General features: G+C 43.2%; 1 long non-coding RNA gene across 4 annotated transcripts in view; it reads left to right on the top strand.

Moving 5' to 3' along the window:
- The window catches only part of LOC118154702 (uncharacterized), a 190,187-nt gene that overhangs the window by 52,963 nt on the left and 116,454 nt on the right, over positions 1-20,770 (top strand). The window contains exon 3 of one of the 4 annotated variants that reach the window (XR_004744916.3): positions 20,109-20,329. The exons of the other annotated variants lie outside the window; for them this stretch is intronic. This is a non-coding gene — a long non-coding RNA (uncharacterized LOC118154702). The remainder of the gene's footprint in view (positions 1-20,108; positions 20,330-20,770) is intronic. 4 annotated transcript variants of the gene reach the window in all.

The following is a 20,770-nucleotide window of genomic DNA, read 5'->3' as shown; positions in this document are numbered from 1 at the left end:
AAAGTGGAGGAGAGGAATCACTAAGCAGGTGCTTGAAATAACTCCCCAAGTTGTAAATCACTTGAGTCTGTAGAGAAAACTAGTTGCCCAAGTTCCATTGAGGACTCACGAAGAGACACCCAGTGGACTGAGACTGGCCATGTCACTGCCCAGCAAGGATCAGCAGAAAATCTTACAAGCTTCCAAAGTGAAAGAAATATTACTCAGAAGAAAATGCAGCTGCTCTCAGATTTCTCACTGGCAGCACTGTGAGATGGGAGACAGCAGAGCAATCAATACCTATGGCTGCTGAAAGGAAAGGGCTGTCAATCAAGTCTCTGGACCAGTGCCGGGTCCTCCACCTGTTGAAAATATGCTGGAGGGCCCGGCGCGGTGGCTCATGCCTGTAATCCCAGCACTTTGGGAGGCCGAGGTGGGTGGATCATGAGGTCAACAGATCAAGACCATCCTGGTCAACATGGTGAAACCCCGTCTCTACTAAAAATACAAAAAATTAGCTGGTCATGGTGGTGCGTGCCTGTAATCCCAGCCACTCAGGAGGCTGAGGCAGGAGAATTGCTTGAACCCAGGAGGCGGAGGTTGCGGTGAGCCGAGATTGCGCCATTGCACTCCAGCCTGGGTAACAAGAGCGAAACTCCGTCTCAAAGAAAAAAAAAAAATATGCTGGTGCTACATTCAGCTGGAGTGACGGGAAACCCTTCCTACCTCAGAAGAGTAAGCAAATGGGGGTTCAGTCATGCACAGGAAGCCTCTGAACGGGTACCCCAGGCACTCCGGGGCTGATGTGTGACTCCATGGTGGAGTCTGAGAAAATGATATATTTGGGATATACTTATACTAAAAAATTATTCTCGGGGGGCTGGGCACAGTGGCTCATGCCTGTAATCCCAACACTTTGGGAGCCTGAGGTGGGCGGATCGCTTGAGGCCAGGAGTTTGAGACTAACCTGGCCAACATGGTGAAACCCCATCTCTACTAAAAATACCAAAGTTAGCCGGGCGCGGTGGTGTGCCTGTAGCCCCAGCTACTCAGGAGGCTGAGGCATGAGAATAGCTGGAACCCAGGAAGTAGAGGTTACAGTGAGCTGAGATCACGTCACTACACTCCATCCTGGGCAACAGAGCAAGATTCTGTCTTAAAGACGAACGAACGAACAAAAACTCTGTATGTTTCAAATTTAAATGTGCCGGAATGTCCGGAATTTCCTTCAGTTAACTGTTATTTGTTCATCTATTCTTTTGTGCCAAATCTGGCATCTGTCTTCCATGATACCGTAAGGGAAACTTTCAGGTTTGCCTTAGAAACAGTTGTGACGCCTCCGCGCATCACAGGCAGTTAGGAAGAGAGAAGAGAGGTGTCACTAGCATGTCTCTGCCTATATCTAACTGGCCAGAACAGTGTCCCATGGCAGGCCACACCCAGTGGCCAGGGAAGCTGGGGTATCAGTGAAGCATGTGTAGCTTCTATAGGAAAGGTAGTCAAGGGAGAGAGGCTGGAGGTGGGGTTGGGCAGCTGACACACCCACAGCACTTTCCAGGGCCACTGCATATGCTATGCGCAGGTAGCACTGCAAAGCACAGAGGCTCCATTTTTATTGTACTTTATGTGAAAGCTGCCCCAGGGGTTGTTTAATCAGTTAACTATTTCTGAATATCAAACTATTCCACTGAGTATAAAATAGCAACCATGTATTACTGCTCATAAGTCTACTGGTCAGCTGTGTGGTTCTGGTCCCGCCTGGGCTCCTTGGCATGTCTGCAGTGACCAAAGGGCAGTCAATGGGCTGTGCTTCTGGGCGTGACTGGCTCTCTGCTGGGGTGCTTCAGTTCCCCCACCACGTGGCCTCTCATTCACAACAGCCTAGCTGGGTTTGTTCACTGAGCAGCCACAGCAGCAGAGAGGAAGCATGCAAGGCCTCTGGAGGCCCACGCCGGAGTGGGCACAGCATTGCTTCTGCCGTTTCAGCTGGTCCAAGCGGGTTACAGGACCAGTTAGACTCAAGAGACGGAAAATAGATGGTGGACCCCACAGAGAGCCATTGAAAAGAGAATCTCAGTGGAGAGGAAAAACACTTTTGTTTCTTATTCACCAAAGATGTACCCCCACCCCCAAGTCACCACGTGTCAGTCACGGCTCTGGGATCTATGAATATCACAAGGCTGAACAGAAAGGCAACCCTGTCTGCTCACAAGAGGAAAATGGCTTTTTGTTTGTTTCCTCAGAAGGAGGGAAATCGAGACCATATGTATGTAGTCTCTTTAGAACACTGTCCTGTTGGCGGGGAGTGGTGGCTTACACCTGTAATCCCGACACTTTGAGAGGCTGAGGCTGACAGATCAATTGAGGCCAGGAGTTTGAAATTAGCCTGCTCAACATGGTGAAACCCTATCTCTATTAAAAATACAAAAACTAGCCAAGCATGATGATGCATGCCTGTAGTCCCAGCTACTTGGGAGGCTGAGGCAAAAGGATGGCTGGAACCCGGGAGCCAGAGGTTGCAGTGAGCCAAGGTTGAGCCACTGCACTCCACCCTGGGCGACAGAGTGAGACTTCATCTCAAAAGAAGAACATTCGCCTGCTCCTTTGCCTCCAGGTAAAGGTGACCCCCACACCCATCTTCCCTGCTGTTGTTTATTAAAGCAAGCTTTTTCATTGAAATCTAATATACCTACAGAAATGTGCACACATTGTAAGAGTCTAGTCTGATCAGCTTTTACAAAGTGGACACACCAGGGCAACCAGCACACAGATCAAGCTACCCAACAATACCCTCCCCCAGGCCCCCACACCGTGTCTCCTCTCGGGCATCCACTTCTCTACACCACCCACTGTTCCTACTTCCATTACCAGAGATTGGTTCTACACTTGTTAGAATTTTAGATAAATGGAATACAGTGTGTACTTTTTTGCATCTGACTTCTTTCGGTTTTTTTTTTTTTGAGATGGAGTCTTGCTCTGTCTCCCAGGCTGGAGTGTAGTGGCACGATCTCGGCTCACTGCAACTTTTGACTCTCTGGTTCAAGCGATTCTCCTGTCTCAGCCTCCCTAGTAGTTGGGATTATAGACACGTGCCACTATACCCAGCTAATTTTTGTATTTTTAGTAGAGACTGGATTTCAACATGTTGGCCAGGATGGTTTCGATCTCTTGACCTCGTGATCTACCTACCTTGGCCTCCCAAAGTGCTGGGATTATAGGAGTGAGCCACTGTGCCAGGCCAACTTCTTTCTTTTGTATATGTGTGAGCCTCATTCATATAATTTCCATTCATTTGTATTGATTACTATAGGTAATTTCTTTCTATGAGCGGGCCCATAGTTCATATATCCATTCTCCTAGGGCTGGATATTGAGATTGTTTCTGATACAGGGCTATTATAAATAACACTGCCATGAATAGATTTATATATCATTTGGCACATATTGGCATAAAATCTGTTGGTTGTACACTAACAAGAAGAAATACTGAAGCACAGTGTATGCATATATTTAACATTCATAGATACACTTTGCATTCCGAAGAGGCCATGCCACCGTGAACTCCCACCAGCAGAGCAGGAGAGGTCCAGTTGCTTCACATTCTTGCTAACAACTGCTCTTACCTGTATGCTGGGAGTGGACAGTGGCTTAACCTCTGGAAATTTCTTTAGGGCTGTCTATTCAGGTTGAATAGATGCATACACTGTAATCCAGCATTTCTTCTTTTAGGTATACAACCGGCAGATTTTGTACAAATAGAATCATAGCAGTATTATTCATGATAGTTCCACATCAGATGCAATTTTTGTCGTTGTGGTGGAGTGTACTGCTCTTTCATTGCTTTAATTTGCATTTTTATTCTGACAATTAAGGATGTTAAAGCATCTTTTGAGGTGTTTATTGAACACGTTGTATCTTCTGTGAAGCTAAATTCAGTCCTTTGTCCAGTTTTCTATCAGGTTGTCTGCTTTTTCCTTTTTTCCTTCTTTTAAATTGATTTGAAGATTTCCCTATGCATAGTAGATTTGAATTATCTGTCTGATACATATATTACATGTTTTCTCCATCTGCAGTTTGCTTTCTCACTCTTTAAGTTTGTCTTTGTTGAACACAGTTCTTAATTTTAATGTAGTCTAATTTTTGTTATTTTCCTATTATGTTTAGGACTTATTGTGCCCTAAAAAAGAAACTTTTGCTATCTAAGATCATGAAGACATTCTTCTAAATTCTCTTCTAGAAACTTACTATTTTTTATCTTTTGCATTTATGTCTATAATCCAAATGGAATTGATTTTTGTTTAAAATATAAGATTGGAGTCAAGATTCATTTTTAAAAATAAGATACCCAGTTGACTTTAGTGAAAAGATCAGCTCTTCCCCACTGCTGTGATATGTAACCTTTTCCATAAATAAAGTGACTTTTTGTGGACTGTTATCTTTTTTATTTATCTGTCTCTATTTGTGTCTTAGTTATATAATAAGTCTTGATATATAGTCATTTGAGACTTCCAGCTTTGTTATTTGAGATTGTCTTTGCTGTATTTGTATCTTGGCATTTCATAAATATTATAGAGTTAGTTTTTCAGTTTTCATAGAAAAATAACTTTCTGAAGTTTTTAATCAGAATTATACTGAGCAAATTTGGAAAGAATGAACATCTTTCAATTTTGAGTCTTGCAATCTATGAACATAGTATATTCTTTCATTTACTCATATCTTACTTTTGATGTTTTGTGGTTTTGTAGGTAGAGGACTTGCAGTCTTTTGTTTATTTTTTGGTATCCAGTGCTTTTTGATATTGTCACAAATGGTATTGTTATTATATAAAATAATTTACACCTTGTGTAATTATCCCACAGTTCTAGGATATTCTGTTCCATCTTTCTAATTCTTCCTCTCTGCATTTCACTTGTGGAAGCTTCTATTGACATACCTTCAGGATTACTGATTCTTTCCTGAACCAAAAGGATTCTTCATTTCTGTTACAGTGTTTTTGTTTTCTAGCATTTGCTTTTAACTCTCTTTCCTTTTTGAGTTTCCATCTCTCCGCTTGTATGAACTACTGGCTCTATTGCCTGTTGTTCACTTTGTTCATTCACATCCTTAGCATATTTATGTTTTGAGACAGGGTCTTACTCTGTCACCTAGGCTGGAGTGCAGTGGTGCAATCTCAGCTCACTGCAACATCTGTCTCCCAGGCTTTAGTGATCCTCCCACCCGAGCCTCCTGAGTAGCTGGAAGCACAGAGGCATACCACTACACCTGGTTAAGATTTTAATTTTTTGTAGAGATGAGTTTTCTCCATATTGCCTAGGCTGGTCTTGAACTCCTGGGCTCAAGTGATCCATCCACCTTGGCTTTCCAAAGTGCTGGAATTACAGCCATGTGCCCCCAAAACTGGCCCACTGAAATTATTACCTTTCTGATAATTTCAAAATCTCTGTAATATTTGAGTTTGGTTCTATAACTGCCCCATGAGTTCACGCCCACCATCCAGATAGAGCCAATTTATCAAGATGGGGAAATTGCAGTAGAGAAAGAGTTTCATACATGTACAGCTAGCTAAATGGGAGAATGGAGTTTTATAATTACTCAAACCACCCTTCCTAAAAATTCAGAGTCTAGGATTTTTAAAGATTGTTTAGTGGGCAGGGGCTAGGGAATGAAGAATGCTGATTGGTTGGGTCAGGGATGAAATCACAGGGGGTCAAAGCTGTCCTCTTGCACTACGTCTGTTACTGGGTGGGGTCCACAAGACCAGATGAGCCAATGTTCTGGTCTGGCTGGTGCCAGATGGTCCACCAGAATACAGGGGCTAAAAAATATCTTAAATATCAATCTCAGCTTTCACAATACTAGTGTTATCTGTAGGAGCAATTGGGGAGGTCAGGAATCTTGTGGGCTGTGGATGTGTGACTCTTGAGCCATAATTTCTAATCTTGTGGCTAATTTGTTAGTTTTACAAAGGTAGTCTGGTCCCCAATCAAGAAGGGGTATCTTTTCTTTTTAGGGAGGGGCCGTTATTATCTTTATTCCAAAGTTAAAGTATAAATTAAATTTCTCCCCAAGTTAGTTTGGCCTGTGTCCAGGAATGAACAAGGGTAGCTTGGAAGTTAAAGGCAAGGTAAAGTCAGTTCAGTCAGATCTCTTTCACTATCATAATTTTCCTGCGTCAGATTTTTCTCACTGTCAAGATTATTTTGGCAAAAGTAGGTTCTGATTATACTCCATGTTCGAGTCCCCTTTCACAAACACTCTCATGGAAGCTATCTTTCTTTTTCCTGGATTTCCCGTCTGGGGTCCCCTTCCACACTCTCTCTTGGAAGCCTGTCTTCCCCTCCTAAACTTTCTCTCTCTCTCTATTCCCTTCCACTCAAGTGTGGAAGCTGCTTTCCTCTCCTGGATTCCATCTTTCTGGATTCTCTCACTCAGTGTGAGAGTTCGCTGTTTCTTTCTCCTTTTCCTGTTTCTCTCTCTCTAAATAAATGCCTTTCTACAAACAAAACAAAACAAAAAAAGTAGGTTTAGATCTTGCTTTGCCTCTTCATATTGTGCTTTTTGGCTCTTAGCACACCTTGTAATTTTTTTTTTGAAAGCCCAACACGATGTATTGAGTAATAGGAACTGAGGTAGACAGGATGTGAGTGTGAAGTTTATGTTTATCTGATTAGGTATTGGGCTGTGTTTACTGTTGAGGACTAAACTCTATCTTTTTTTTTTTAATCTTGTCTAAATTCATATCAAGGGGTCTATGGAGTCATGCTTTACAAACCATAAATTCTCATCAGATGGGTTTTATTTAACCCTGTATATTCTGACTGACTTTCCAGTCTGACTCTGGAATACCAAGGAAGAAAATAAAAATATTTTCCCTCAAAACATGTTTCTCTGCCATTTCTTGAAATGGTCCTGCAAAGTTGGCCCTTGTGAGAAAAATCCACATTCTTTAGAGAATACCCTTTTCCATTTTTTCCCTTCCTTCCTTTCCAGATCTGGGAGATAATCAGCTAAAAGCCAGGCATCCTTTTAGGTTCCATAAGAAACATTTTACAACATGCTCTCTCGGAAGTCTGCTATCTGAAAGCTTCCTCTGTGCAGTAAAACTTGGTCTCCATAATCCTTTATCTTAACCTAAACATTTCCTTTCCATTGATCCCAGGTCTTCAGATAAACTCAACCAATTGTCAACCAGAAAATGTTTAAATTTACGTATAGCCTGGAAGCCCCCTCTCTGAGTTGTCCTGCCTTTCTGAACCAAACCAATGTATTTCTTAAATATATTTGATTGATGTCTCGTGCCTCCCTAAAATATATAAAACCAAGCTATACCCCGACCACCTTGGGCACATGTTCTCAGGACTTCCTGCGGGCTGTGTCACAGGCCATGGTCAGTCATATTTGGCTCAGAATAAATCTCTTAGAATGTTTTATAGTATGATTCTTTTTGTCAATACTATTTCCTGTGGCTGTGGTGTCAGAGGCTAAAATTTCCTCTAGAGCTCTTGTTTTTGTCTCCCCTGTTGTCTTTGGGTTTTCCTAGAGACTTTTACAATTTTAAAATAGGATCTAAGGCTTGCGGTTCTTAATCTTCCATTATTACACAGGAGCTTTATTGAGAAGGCAATGAGGTGTGGAGGAGGGGAAGCGTCCTGTAGCTCTATGATCAGGGTTCAGTCTTTTAGGGAGCCTGAATTGAGGTTTTCCCTTCTCTCAGGTCAACCAGGCCCAGATAAAATCCCAAGTTAGGCTCTAGCAAAATGATTTCCCTTGAGGGCAGTGGTTTAGGAGAGCAAAATGCTCTGGCCATATCTTAAAATGGTTGCTGTGTCCCTCCCCGGGCTAGGAGTAAGTAAGTAACTGGTAGTGTTGGAGGCGTTTAAACCAGAGCAACCCCATCTTGAATAGGAGGTGGATAAAATAAGGCTGAGACCTGCTGGGCTGCATTCCCAGACAGACATTCTAAGTTACAGAATGAGACAGGAGGTGGGCACAAAATACTGGTCATAAAGATCTTGCTGATAAGACAGATTGCAGTAAAGAAGCTGGTCCAAACCCATCAAAACCAAGATGGCAAGGAGAGTGACCTGGTTGTCCTCCCTGCTGCACTCCCACCAGCACCATGACAGTTTACAAATGCCGTGGCAATGTCAGGAAGTTACCTTACGTGATCTAAAAAGAAGGGGCATTGTTTAGCATATAATCAATAAGTAATCATAAAAACGGGCAACCAGCAGCCTTTGGGTCTGTTCTGCCCATGTAGCAGCCATTCTTTTGTTGTTTTATTTACTTTTGTAATAAACTTGTGTTCACTTTCCTCTGTGGACTTGCCTTGAATTCTTTCTTGCACAAGATCTAAGAACTCTCTCTTGGGGCCTGGCTCGGGACCCCGTTCTGGTAACAGTAGGACTTCTAGAGGTGAAACTCACAGCTGTGTGGGGTCTCCAAGACTCCCTCCTGGAGTTTTAAACTCGGACTTGTCCAGCTGAGGCCTTCTGCTCCTTTTAAGCTGAAATTCTCTGTATCTGTCTGCCTGCCTCTTTAATTTTTAAGGCAGCAGAGTGCCCTGGGATCTCAATTCTCTGACAGATGTAAGAATTGCTGATTTTTAGTTAGTTTTTTTTTTTTTAAATATTAAAGATTTACAAGCTCTTCACATGTTGGTAACTGGAGTTTCTTTACATATAGTCCCTTTACATATGTATTCACAGTTCATTGATTTTTGAACAGCAAACCAATCTTGCATTGTTAAACTTGATTTGGTCGTAATGTATTATCGTCTTTACATAAAATGGAATTCAATTTATTCACATTTTGTCTAGAATTTTTCATCTACTTGATAAGAGAAATTGGCTGGTAGTTTTTCTTTCTTGTCAAGTTTCTTTATCAAAGCTTTTTTTTCTTCATCAAATGAATTGAAGAGATGTTTATATTCCATGAAAAAGAAAATGTTTAAGATTATTGTCATTTCCTCCTAAAATGAATGAATTCAAGTCTGGAGTTTTACTTATAGGGACCTTTTAACTTAGAAATTCAATTTCTTAAGTATAGAACTACTCAAGTTTTCTATTTCTATCGGTTTTGGTAAGTTATGATTTTCTAAACTTTATACATTTTTTCATATCCTATAATTTATTTAATGATACCTTTTATTTTTGATATTGATAATTTATACCTTCTCCAATTTTCTTGATGCATGATTTAAGTATTTTTTTCTCAAAGAAAAAAATCCAACTTTATGCTGTTTCTCCCTTAAATATTTGTGCTTTAAGCCATTATTTCTGACCTTATTATCCCCCCTACTCCTTTCTTGGACTTAATTTGCTTCTGTCGTTCTTACTTCTTCTAAACAGATATTGAGTTTGCTTATTTTCCCTTCTCTTCTAATATATACATTTAGTGACGTACGCCTTTATTTAGATACTATGAATTTTGACATATCATTTTTATTGTTATTTTCTTAAAAATATTTTCTAAATTCTATTGAGATTTCTTCTTGACATAGGATATTTAGACGTGAATGGATTAATTTCTAAATATTGTGGATTTCTAAAGTTTTTAAATTGATTTCAAGCTTAATTACACTGTGCTGAGAGAACATACTCTGAATCATTTCAAAACTGAGATTTGCCAAGACTTGCCTTAAGGCCTGGCATATGGTCAGTTTTGACAATCGTTCCAGATAAGTGATTTTGAAACCTTTTGGTCTCAGAATTCCTTTACACTCTTAAAAATCACTGGGGTCCCCAAAGAGCTTCTGTTAACGTGGGTTACATGTGCTGATATTTACCATATTAAAAACTGAGAAATTTTTACATTTACTTATTATTTACTCAAAACAATAATCATAAACCTATTCCATGTTAGCCTAAATAATATATTTTATGAAAAATATCTCTTCAAAAAAAATTTAGTCATAAGAGTAACATTGTTTTACATTTTTTTTCAAATCTCTCTGATGTCTGGCTTAATGAGAGACAGATTCTCATTTCTGCTTTGCGTTCAGTCTGTTTCAAGCTGTTGTTCTGATTAAGGTGTGTGAAGAAGATTCAGCTGCACACAGCATGGGATTGGAAAAGGGTGGAGTATTTTAATCCCCTTTCGGATGACTGCGGTTATTCTTTAATACCACAACAAAAGTCCACAGGTGGTAGTTTCTTATAATGTGAAATTCGAAACCATATCAAGAAACTTTGTACTCAATTACTGGAAAAGCCATTATGCTATCTTGCTCTTTGAATGAAGCTTGCTCTTTGAATGCATGATTTTATAACATCATGCATTGGTAATTTGAAAAATATTTGTCATTGACTTACACAAATCTTTTTTTTTCTTTTTTTTTTATATACCTTTGTAAACAGACGTATACAAATCTTGCAACTGTTGACCCTAGAGAGCGTATTCATTGGTATCATCATTCATCATATCAGGGCAGCCTTTTAACTATTGGGATGCTACCAAGGTCCTGGTGACAGATTCAATTTTTCTGAAATTCCAATTTGCACTTAATTCAAATTGTATATGCTATTCCTCAGTATCTTTTCCTTTAAGAGACAGCTTCACTTTATACATTTTTGAATGTCTTTCAAGCCTGATTAACCATAATTTATTTATCAGTTGGTAGATAGATCTATCTGCTTATAGGTATTATCTTTAGGTAGGTAGGTAAGTAGATAGACAGATAGCATATAGATAGATCTACTTATCTATCTATTACTTGTTACTTCAAGGAATATTGTCATTTCAAGAAAACAGGCTAATTCAGCTAACAACTAAAAAAAAAAAAAAAATCACATAATTCCTTTTCCCAGAGGCGACCATCACCTTTCATTTTTTATCAAAGACACCTCATTTTGTCACACAGAATATTAACACAGGTTTGCTGAAGCGTCAGGATTTAATAAAATTAATCATTTTTACTGCAACGTCAAGGATATTCTTAGGGGAAACTAACTTTGCTTGTTTGTTTCTTTTCTGTGAGTGCCTAGTGGTAGAGAATACAGTGACTCCTATGGCTTTGGGGCCATGCTCCTAATTTGGGGTGAGGCATCTACCACCCCTTTTGTATCATTAGGGCAAATGTGAGCTCAGTGAGAAAGGCAAGAGTTATTACGAACATAGTCTGACCTCTTGAATGCCGTGTCTGGAACCCCCCCAGGATCCATGGATCTCACTTTAAGAAACACTTCATTAGGACGAGGTTCTTCAGGGCTTCCATCTGAGTGCCTGGCTGTTACCAGGGAAGTTCTTCCTTGTCAGACCCTGAATTCCATTTTTAAGTGTTTCCCCAGTGCTGTGATGGTGCCAAAAGCCCTGTGTGTCTCCTCAGGCTTTTTACAGCTAATTTTTTCTGCTTCTCTAGACTCATTCCTTTTACAAATAGGCGGGGGTCCCTGTGTGGAAAGGGCTGAGGCTGTTAGACTAGCTCCTTTCTGCTTGACTCTTCTCTGGGATCTTGACCTCATCAGTCATGGCTAACTTGATGGCCCTGAACTACAGCTTCTGACTCCTTAGATGCACGAAACAGAAAACTGCTCAGACTGATCAAGGAACATCCTTCTAAGGAGGCGGTGGCAAGGATTATCGGGATGAGCATTCCAGACAGAGGACACTGCCCCAGGAAAGGCCCTGCATCAGGACCAGCTGCCTTGCCTTGAAGCAGGGTAGGGCTTATGTGGCTGAAGAGCTGTGAGAGGCACAGGAGGCAGCAGAAGAGCTGGAGGCTCGGGCTGTGGTCAGATTCTGTAGGGTCTTAGAGGTCATGGCAAACCTTTGTACTTCATTGGCGAGAGCAGCTCTTGGAGGGATTTAGCAGGGCGCTCTGTAGTTTGCATCTGGAAATATTTTCTTAAGTGTCCTTGGATGCCTTGTTTCATAACTGAGACAGAGCCCGGCAGGCAAGAAGGTTGGAGGGCTTCTTTTAGGACACAAGCTTTCAGGGACAGGCTTTGACTAAAATAGACATCTCTAAATCCTCCTGTCAGCCAGTTGCAGAGACCTGCCTTCCTTCTCTCCTGGGATGCTGGGAGAAGTTGATGAAATATGCAAAGTCCTTTGTGCCTCCCATATACAGAGAGCAAGGCTGTACTATCTAAATTTGTTTCCCATTGAACGCTTTCTGAGTGAAAGGCAATGAATTTTCCAACCCAGACTTTTATTCCCTTTACCACCCTAAATTGGCTTCTTGCAGAAAAATGGGTCACACTAGAAAATGAGCTAGCATCAAACAGGAAAGCTGTTTGGATTCATCAGATTGCTAGGGCATGGAGAGGCTTCCAACTGGAGGTAGCTGCGTCTAGAATCTGGACTCTTTGTGACACGATGACATTGACAAAGTGCACATTTTACCCTGAATCACTCTTCAGCCTGTTCAACCATCTTTGTGGAATGATGGGAAGACTTGATAGCTTATGGATTTATATATGGCATTCATACCCCGGCAAAGATTTATAACTACGTGCGCTGGTTATTGTTTGGTGCCTCCTGAAAGAACCGGATGATCTCTGATAGAAATCCTTTAAGGGCATGGCTGGGAGATACCAAAGCAGGGACTCTAGCAAGTGTGAAACGAAAATGTTGATATCATCTAACCAGACATGCTGAACACCCTAATGACTTGCCAGGTAAAAATGGAGCCGTACACATCCTGCCGCCCTTTCCATATAACTTGTGTTTGCTGGATGCACTTGCCTCAACTGGGTAAGGCAAGACCCAAGGCCTTTGTGACCTTCAGTTTCTAAGGCAGCCATCCCCATAGAAATAGAATGCAAGTCACCTAATGTAATAACCTATGTAATTATAAAAGTTCTAATCGCCATATTAAAGAAGTAAACATTTTGAATAATATATCTTATTTAATGTAATAGATCTAAAATATTATTTCAATATGTAAATAATATAAATAATTAATATAAGCTATTACTAAATAGTTTCTTTCTTTCTCTCTCTTTCTTTCTTTCTTTCTTTTTCTTTCTTTCTTTCTTTCTTTTCTTTTCTTTCTTTCTTTCTTTCTTTTTTGATGGAGTCTCACTCTGTTGCCCAGGCTGGAGTGCAGTGGCATGATCTTGGCTCATTACAAGCTCCACCTCCCAGTTTCAAGTGATTCTCCTGCCTCAGACTCCTGAGTAGCTGGAATTACAGGCGTGCACCCCCACACCTGGCTACTTTTTGTATGTTTTAGCAGAGATGAGGTTTCACCATGTTTACACTCTTTTTTTTTCTTTTTTAGTATGTCTTCAAAATTCAGGGTATATTTTGCATTACAGCACATTTCATGCACATTTCGATGGCTCACAGCCACGTGGCTGGCGGCCACCATATTGGCGGCACAGGTCAGGAACAAATCACCTTGGTTTCCTTTGCCTTTTGTGTCTGTATTCTGGGAAAGAAGGCAGAATCAGAACTTTGCCAGCATGGTGAAGCAATGTTTTGTCTTCTCAGAAGATTACATCCCCTTTCTTAGAGGACTTCTCTTTTTCCTACTTGAAGCATATGGTTCTGAAGGGGCAGCCAATTAGGGCACCCGTACACCTGGCCTTGCTGGTTGATCCAGCCATGGACTTGTGACCTCAGCCTCCCAATCAGAGCCCTTCCCTGGATTTTAAAAACTGGGAGAAGTCTGTCTTGTCTGGGCAGGATATAAGGCTGTAGGATAAAGTGCTCTATGGTGTATGGTAGACTTACAGGACCAGCTGGCCAGAAGGATTAAGGCCAACCCAAAGAGACAGTGTGTTCATGTGTACATGTGTGTGCTGTGTGTGTGTGAGATAGAGAGGCTGTTTGAATGCAGTGTAGCTATCCCTGGTTTCACTCTGTTAGGTCCATAAGCTAATAATTTTCCTTTTCCACTTAAGTTAGAGTTGGTTTTTGTAACCCCCTTGTAACATCTTGGCTTATCTCTGGTTTTTAAAAGTAAAAACCTGGTCATGGTGAGTCTTGCTGTGAATCAGTGTCTTGGGGTCTATGGACCGAGCAACACGATGCTCTTCTCCAAAACCTCCTGCCTTCTCACCAAAGCTGTGGGACTTGGAGGGAATGAAGATAATTTTTAACGTAGATTGAATACACAGTGTGGTTGCTGTCTTGTATTCAATTAATGTCTGTGCTAAGAGAGAAAACTAGCCTACTTTAAAATGACAAATTTGATTATGGGGTTCAGTCTGCTTTCCACTGACATCCTCTGTTTTCAGCAAAATGGTATTTTTCATTATTGCAGCTTCAGCCCTCTCCCGAGCAGAGACTGTCTTTCAGCCAAATGGTACAGTGTTTTTGTCAGGCATTTACTTGCTTAATTAATCAAACCCTCTCTAAACCCAGCTGTTTCATGCTTAAGAGAATTTTAGCTTCTCTTTTATTAAAATACAAATAAACATGTCACTTTAAGTATAATAGTAGGAGCAATAAGAGCAAATTACATTGTTCATTTCTTTTCTTTTGGAATCTTTTAACTCAATCATATTAAAAGAGCCTCAAGTCAGCCTCCTATTGATGAGATACTTTTGCTATAGAATTCCTCTTCATGTGAGCCAGCCAATTTTAAGCCAATATTCTTTTTATACCCATCTAAGCAATGCTTGGCCACATAAAACACATTTTCCCTGTGCTATTTTATCCAGGGATCTAGAAAATTGTCTATGGCACTGCTCTCCGTGTGTTACCCGGCTTGCTCTTTGGAGCTTCCAAATCCTATTTAGCTGGTCAATGCTTCTTGCCTTGGCTCACTGGAGACCTGGTTTCACCCTGAAGCACGATGCTTGGAGCACTTTACGAGGCTCAAAAGTTATGTAACTCAGATTTGGGATGTGGGTAGCTGCAGGGAGCAGGGAAAAAAAGCCAAGTGCATTAGCAACACCAAAAGGCCAAAGCAGCAGCGTCTAGAGAGTGTCCTCAGAGACATTGGGGAGCCCTGGCTCCATCCAGAGTCAATTTCTTCTTTAGGCCCAGGTTGGGTCGCTCTGGTGTTGCCCGTGACCATGAAAACTGCTCTCTGAAATCCGAGACTCCAGGCTTCTTGCCCCTGAACCTGTGGTGACTGCAGTGGCACCAGAGAGGTCAGCAGCGCCTGGGAGAGGGGGCACTGTGAGCAGTGGGGGCTGCCTTGAGCCTCTGAGCATGGCGACCGATGCCATTCCTCTCATTGTGATTGCCATCGACACAGTGGCTGATTTAGATGCCACTTCCCTGGGTCCTTGCTGCACAGGAAGGGAGATGACCTTCCCAAGCCAGTCACATTGTGTCCCTTTGCGTCTCTCTAGTGTACATTCAGGCTTTCTGCTCCCACAGCCCTCCCAGCCCATCCTGTGGGCTCTCAGCACAAATGCCCCTTAGGCAGGGCTGAGAGCTGGGAGAGCCATTCTGCCTGCAGGAGTACCCAGTGTGTTTCTTCCACTATGTGATGTGAAGTCAGTGACTCTGGAAAACAGATACTCTGGCTGCCTTTCCCCTTGGGAAGAGCTTGCCTGACAGTCAGTATGGGCCTTTGTCTGACTGTCCCCCAGCTTGCTCAAGAGTGTCTGTTCTTATGCCAGAAATGCTCCCCAAAGCACTGGATCCCTGCTGCTGCGAGGAGCTGTGTCCAGCCTGTGAGGTGCTCCACTTTCCACTTCCCATGGGGGCACGTGGGGCTGGTGTTCATGCTGGCACCCTTGAGGAATTCTATCAGAGGACACCATGGAAGCACCTCCTCTTGCCCCAGTTTTTTCCCAAATTTCCCCTCTAACCCTGGAGCCAGGCTTTCACCTCCTCTGCCCTGTGGACCCACCTTGCCCAGTGAGAGGAACTGATGTGCATGGAAACGCACCTCATACTAAGTCTTCTCAATTTGCCAGAAATATTTTCCTTCCTTCCATTGAGGCAAATTATTTCTTCCTGCTACTTCCACCTTTCCTTCCTTCCCTTTCTTCCCTCCTTCCCTCCTTCCTTCCATCCTTCCATCTTTCCTTCCTTCCCTCCCTTCCATCCTTCCTTCCTTCCTTTCTTCCCTCCCTCCCTCCTTCCTTCCATCCTTCCTTCCTTCCTTCCTTTCTTCCCTCCCTCCCTCCCTCCTTCCTTCCATCCTTCCACCTTTCCTTCCTTCCTTCCTTTCTTCCCTCCCTCCTTCCTTCCATCCTTCCGTCTTTCCTTCCTTCCTTCCTTTCTCCCCTCCCTCCCTCCCTCCCTCCTTCCTTCCATCCTTCCATCTTTCCTTCCTTCCTTCCTTTCTTCCCTCCCTTCCATCCTTCCTTCCTTTCTTCCCTCCCTCCCTCCTTCCTTCCATCCTTCCACCTTTCCTTCCTTCCTTCCTTTCTTCCCTCCCTCCTTCCTTCCTTCCTTGCTTCCCTCCCTCTCTCCTTCCTTCCATCCTTCCACCTTTCCTTCCTTCCTTCCCTCCCTCTCTCCTTCCTTCCATCCTTCCACCTTTCCTTCCTTCCTTCCCTCCCTCCCTCCTTCCTTCCTTCCCTCCCACCTTCCTTCCTTCCCTCCCACCTTCCTTCCTTCCTTCCATCCTTCCACCTTTCCTTCCTTCCTTCCTTTTTTCCTTCCCTCCCTCCTTCCTTCCATCCTTCCACCTTTCCTTCCTTCCTTTCTTCCCTCCCTCCCTCCCTCCCTCCCTCCTTCCTTCCTTCCATCCTTCCACCTTTCCTTCCTTCCTTCCTTTTTTCCTTTCCTCCCTCCACCTTTCCTTCCTTCCTTTCTTCCCTCCCTCCCTCCCTCCCTCCCTCCCTCCTTCCTTCCTTCCTTCCTTCCTTCCTTCCTTCCTTCCTTCCCTTCTTCCTTTCTTTTTAGATGGAGGCTTCCTCTGCCACCCAGGCTAGTATGCAGTGGTGCAATCTTGGCTCACTCCAACCTCTACCTCCCAGGTGCAAGTGAGTCATCTGCCTCAGCCTCCCAAGTAGCTGGGATTACAAGTGCCCGCCACCATACCTGGCTAATTTTAATTTTTGTATTTGGCTGGGGTTTCATCGTGTTGGCCAGGCTGGTCTCAAACCCCTGGCTTCAAGTTAATCGCCCACCTCAGCCTCCCAAAGTGCTGGGATTACAGGTGTGAGCAACTGCACCCCGCCCCCGACTTCCACCTTTTATCCCCAATTTGCCCTCCAGAATCACAGCAATAGTAAGTACACGCCATCCATATTTTGAAGATGACCATTTTGTTCCCCCATGGACTTCTCTTTTTAGCCCAAACACCCCAAATTCTTCCCCTCAGCCTTCCTCTGCTGCATTTGCACTCTCACTTGTCTGCTTGTAACTTACAGACAAGCTCTAGGTTTTAAATGTCTCGGGCTGTAGTTCTCCAAGGGTGATTTGGCCTGCCGGGAATAGCAAAGTCTATCTCCTTCCTCGTGGCTGACAGAGACTTGCTGCGAAGGTGGCCTTGGCCCAGACAGACTTCCTGGCCCTTCCTTGCAAGTTTCACCAAGTAATCCACCTGCCCCCTCCTCAGCCCTCCCCGCCTCCCACCAATCTCCTGTGACTGTTGCAAGCGGAGTTTGACTTCTGGCAGAATTCAAAGCCTCCCTGGGCTCTTCCCTCCCACAGCCAATTCCTAGTCTTTGTAACAACCTGCACGTGGAACTTGGTTCCTTTTCCTCGAATCGTGTAACTATCTGTTTATGGACCTGACTTAACTGAGCACTGGGACTTCTGGTTCCTACAATCCCTTGACGATTCCCACCAGCATGGGCTCCAGGGTCCTGTTGCCATTGCTCTCTGACTTCCCCTTCTGCTCATAGCATCTCCCTCTCAAAGCAAATCCTTTCCATATGCAGAAGGATTATGTGCTCTGTTTTTTTTGCCCCCAATACTGGGTTCCAGACCTCCTCTTGCAGATTGAAATCTCATCAGTGTCCTCTGCTGAACAATGGGGTATCCATTTCAAGAGTAGCTCCTTCTCTTTTCTTTCCCAGTGTCAAGAAGAAGGGGTAGATGAAAACTTAGTTTCACCTCTATGTGGATTATGCTTTCTGATTTCCACCTCTAAGAAGGCCAAAGGGCTGCAGCTATCAGGTTAGCTTTGGCTTCAAACAGCAAGCGTTTCCTTCCATGACATTGTCAATGTAATCAATGTTGGAAGTCCCGGAGGAATCACCATTCTCCCAGAAGTCTCTGGAACATTTCTAGGAGCCTCACTGACCCCCAGGACTGCTGGGAAACGTCAGAGGGGCCTCAGCTACTTCTGCTTCACACAATGCTAATTTTCTTGGAAGCATCCTTTTCACTTTTACTATGCCTAAATGTATTGGGATGGACACTCTTCGCTGAGGCTCTAGGAATATGAAGTTGGCAGAATTAAATTCCGGGTTGTCCAAGAACCACTATGATTTGAAACCATTCTTTTGATCCAGGGCAGAATTTTGGATTTTCTGGAGGTCACTTTAAGACAACTTAGTACTGTGATCATCTCCATCGTCACTCATTAATCCAGCCAATGTTTATTGAGTACCTCCTGTGTCCCAGGACTTGGCTGTGTACTTGGATATGTACACAGGAAGGAATGGGACCAAGGCTTTGCCATTAAGTTTATAGCATAGTGGTGAATACTAACATCAGAGCACATTAAAGCAAAGGTAATGAGAATTACAACAAGGAAAATGAAAACCATAATATCAGTTGTTCCTTTTAATGAACGTGGTGTCTTCTCTCTGCAAGTACGTTTTGAAGGGTTCTTCTAGGACACTGACACCCCGCGGGAGGATTGTCCTTTGTATTTCCTATTTATCGTTGTGATGGTGTATGGAATTTTCCTCCCATTACGTTTTCTGTCAGGTTATTATTGGTGTAAAACAAAGCTATTGATTTTTATAGATTTATTTTGTAACTGGGCACCTTATTAAACTCTTTTATTGTGTTTTAAAATTTGGTAATAGCTTTTCTACAGAAAGCAATTTTCACTGACCTCAGGATGACGTTCTCTCTCCGGAACTGCCTTGTTCTCACATCACGTTGAAAGTAAAAATTGTGTATGAAGAAAAGGCTTTGGAAATAATTCTTTCCTGCTCCTTGGAACAAGTCTACTTCTCAGTGGACATTGGTTATAATTCACCTTAATCGTGCCCTTGTCTTGAACTCCTTCATCCTTTTACACACTTCACCCTCAGCCTCCACTCACCCCCACCCGCCTATCCTTCTTAGCTAGGGAGGGTGGTATTTGCTCAGCATGGGAATGTGAAGACCTTTCTTTCAGCGATGATGTGGGCACATCTTTAGTCTCAGGTGAAATAGAAGTTGGGAAGCTTGGGTTTGGATGAATAGGGAGGGAGGTTAGTCCCAGAAATTCACTGTTGTATCCATTTGCTTATGTTTTCAGAGCCTTGGCCTTGCTCTGCCCTCTTTCTGCACTGCTGTTCCCTCAGGTGTCCGTCGGACTCATTCCATTGTTTTATTCAGTTCTCTGCCTCCCCAGCAACTTCTGTGAGCCTCATTCCTAACCATTTTATTTCAACAGCATCCACGCTCCCTTCTCCCCCAAGCCCTGCCTCCCTTGCCTGCTTTCCTGTCCTTTCTGGGCTCATCTCTTCCTGACCTGGGATATACTGATCTCTTTATGGCCTCCATTAGAATGTAAACCCCTGGGCATGGTGGCTCACACCTATAATCCCAGCACTTTGGGAGGCCAAGGCAGGCAGATCACAATGTCAGGAGTTTGAGACCAACCTGGCCAACATAGTGAAACCCTGTCTCTACTAAAAATACAAAACTTAGCTGGACATGGTGGCATACACCTGTAGTCCCAGCTGCTTTGGAGGCTGAGGCAGGAGAATTGCTTGAACCTGGGAAGCGGAGGTTGCAGTGAGTGAGATCATACCATTGCACTCCAGCCTGGGCGACAGAGCAAGACTCTCTCAAAAAAAAGAATGTAAACCCCCTTGGACTCTGACATTGGTTTGTTCCCATATGCCCAGCTACTCAACCACTGGTTTTCCCTCTCTGGGCTCTCAAGTATGTATAAAATGAATGAATTAAGCCAACCCCCAAGTACCTGCTGTTTGCCAATTTCTGAGTGGGATCTGGAGATCCATTGGTGAGCACATCAGACGTAGAATCAGTGTGTCAGGTCCTAGGTCGCAAAGGATAGACGGGGCTCCCCAGAGAAGTTTCTGTTCCCTGTGTGGGGTGCAGGTTCCATTCATTGAAGAATCACCACTTCTGCCTCAGGGATGCTGGGAGCCAACACCAGCCTGCTCGGTGTGAGGACTCTGGAGCCTTGGCTGCGGTCAGAAGGTTGTCCCTGTTGATCAGACACCATCTTGGCCTCGTGGTCAGCTCCTGCTGCCCTGTCTGCACAGATCTGAAGATATTCTGTCCAGTACCGTCCAGGAGGGCTGCGCTCTCACATATAGAAACGGAGTGGCTGGGATACCTCCAACCCTCTTCAGGTACAGACGGTCCCTGACTTAGGAGGGTTTGGTTGAATCATTTTTCAACTTTACCATGGTACAAAAGTGTTACACATTTGGTAGAAGCCCGTACGAGTATTCTACTTTTCACTTTCAGTACAGTATTCAGTAAATTACGTAAAATAGTCAATACTTGATTGTAAAATAGGTTTTGTGTGAGATGAGTTTGCCCAACTGTCAGCTAAGGTAAGCGTCCTGAGCGCGTTTGAGGGCGGCTGGGTTAAGTGATGTTTGTTGTTAGGTTAGGGGTGTTAAGTGGGCTTTTGACTTAGGATATTTTCAGCTTATGAAAGGTTTATCAGGATGAACCTCCTCGTAACTTGAGGACCATCTGTACTTTCTTTCATATCAAATCCTCAAAGTCGAGAGGTCTCTAGGTTCACAGGCATGTACTGCTCCTGTTTTTCAGCCCATGTATTT

This window comes from Callithrix jacchus, chromosome 6 (assembly GCF_049354715.1).
Source record: "Callithrix jacchus isolate 240 chromosome 6, calJac240_pri, whole genome shotgun sequence".
NCBI lineage: Eukaryota > Metazoa > Chordata > Mammalia > Primates > Cebidae > Callithrix > Callithrix jacchus.
This window is presented reverse-complemented; position numbering and strand designations above follow the sequence as displayed.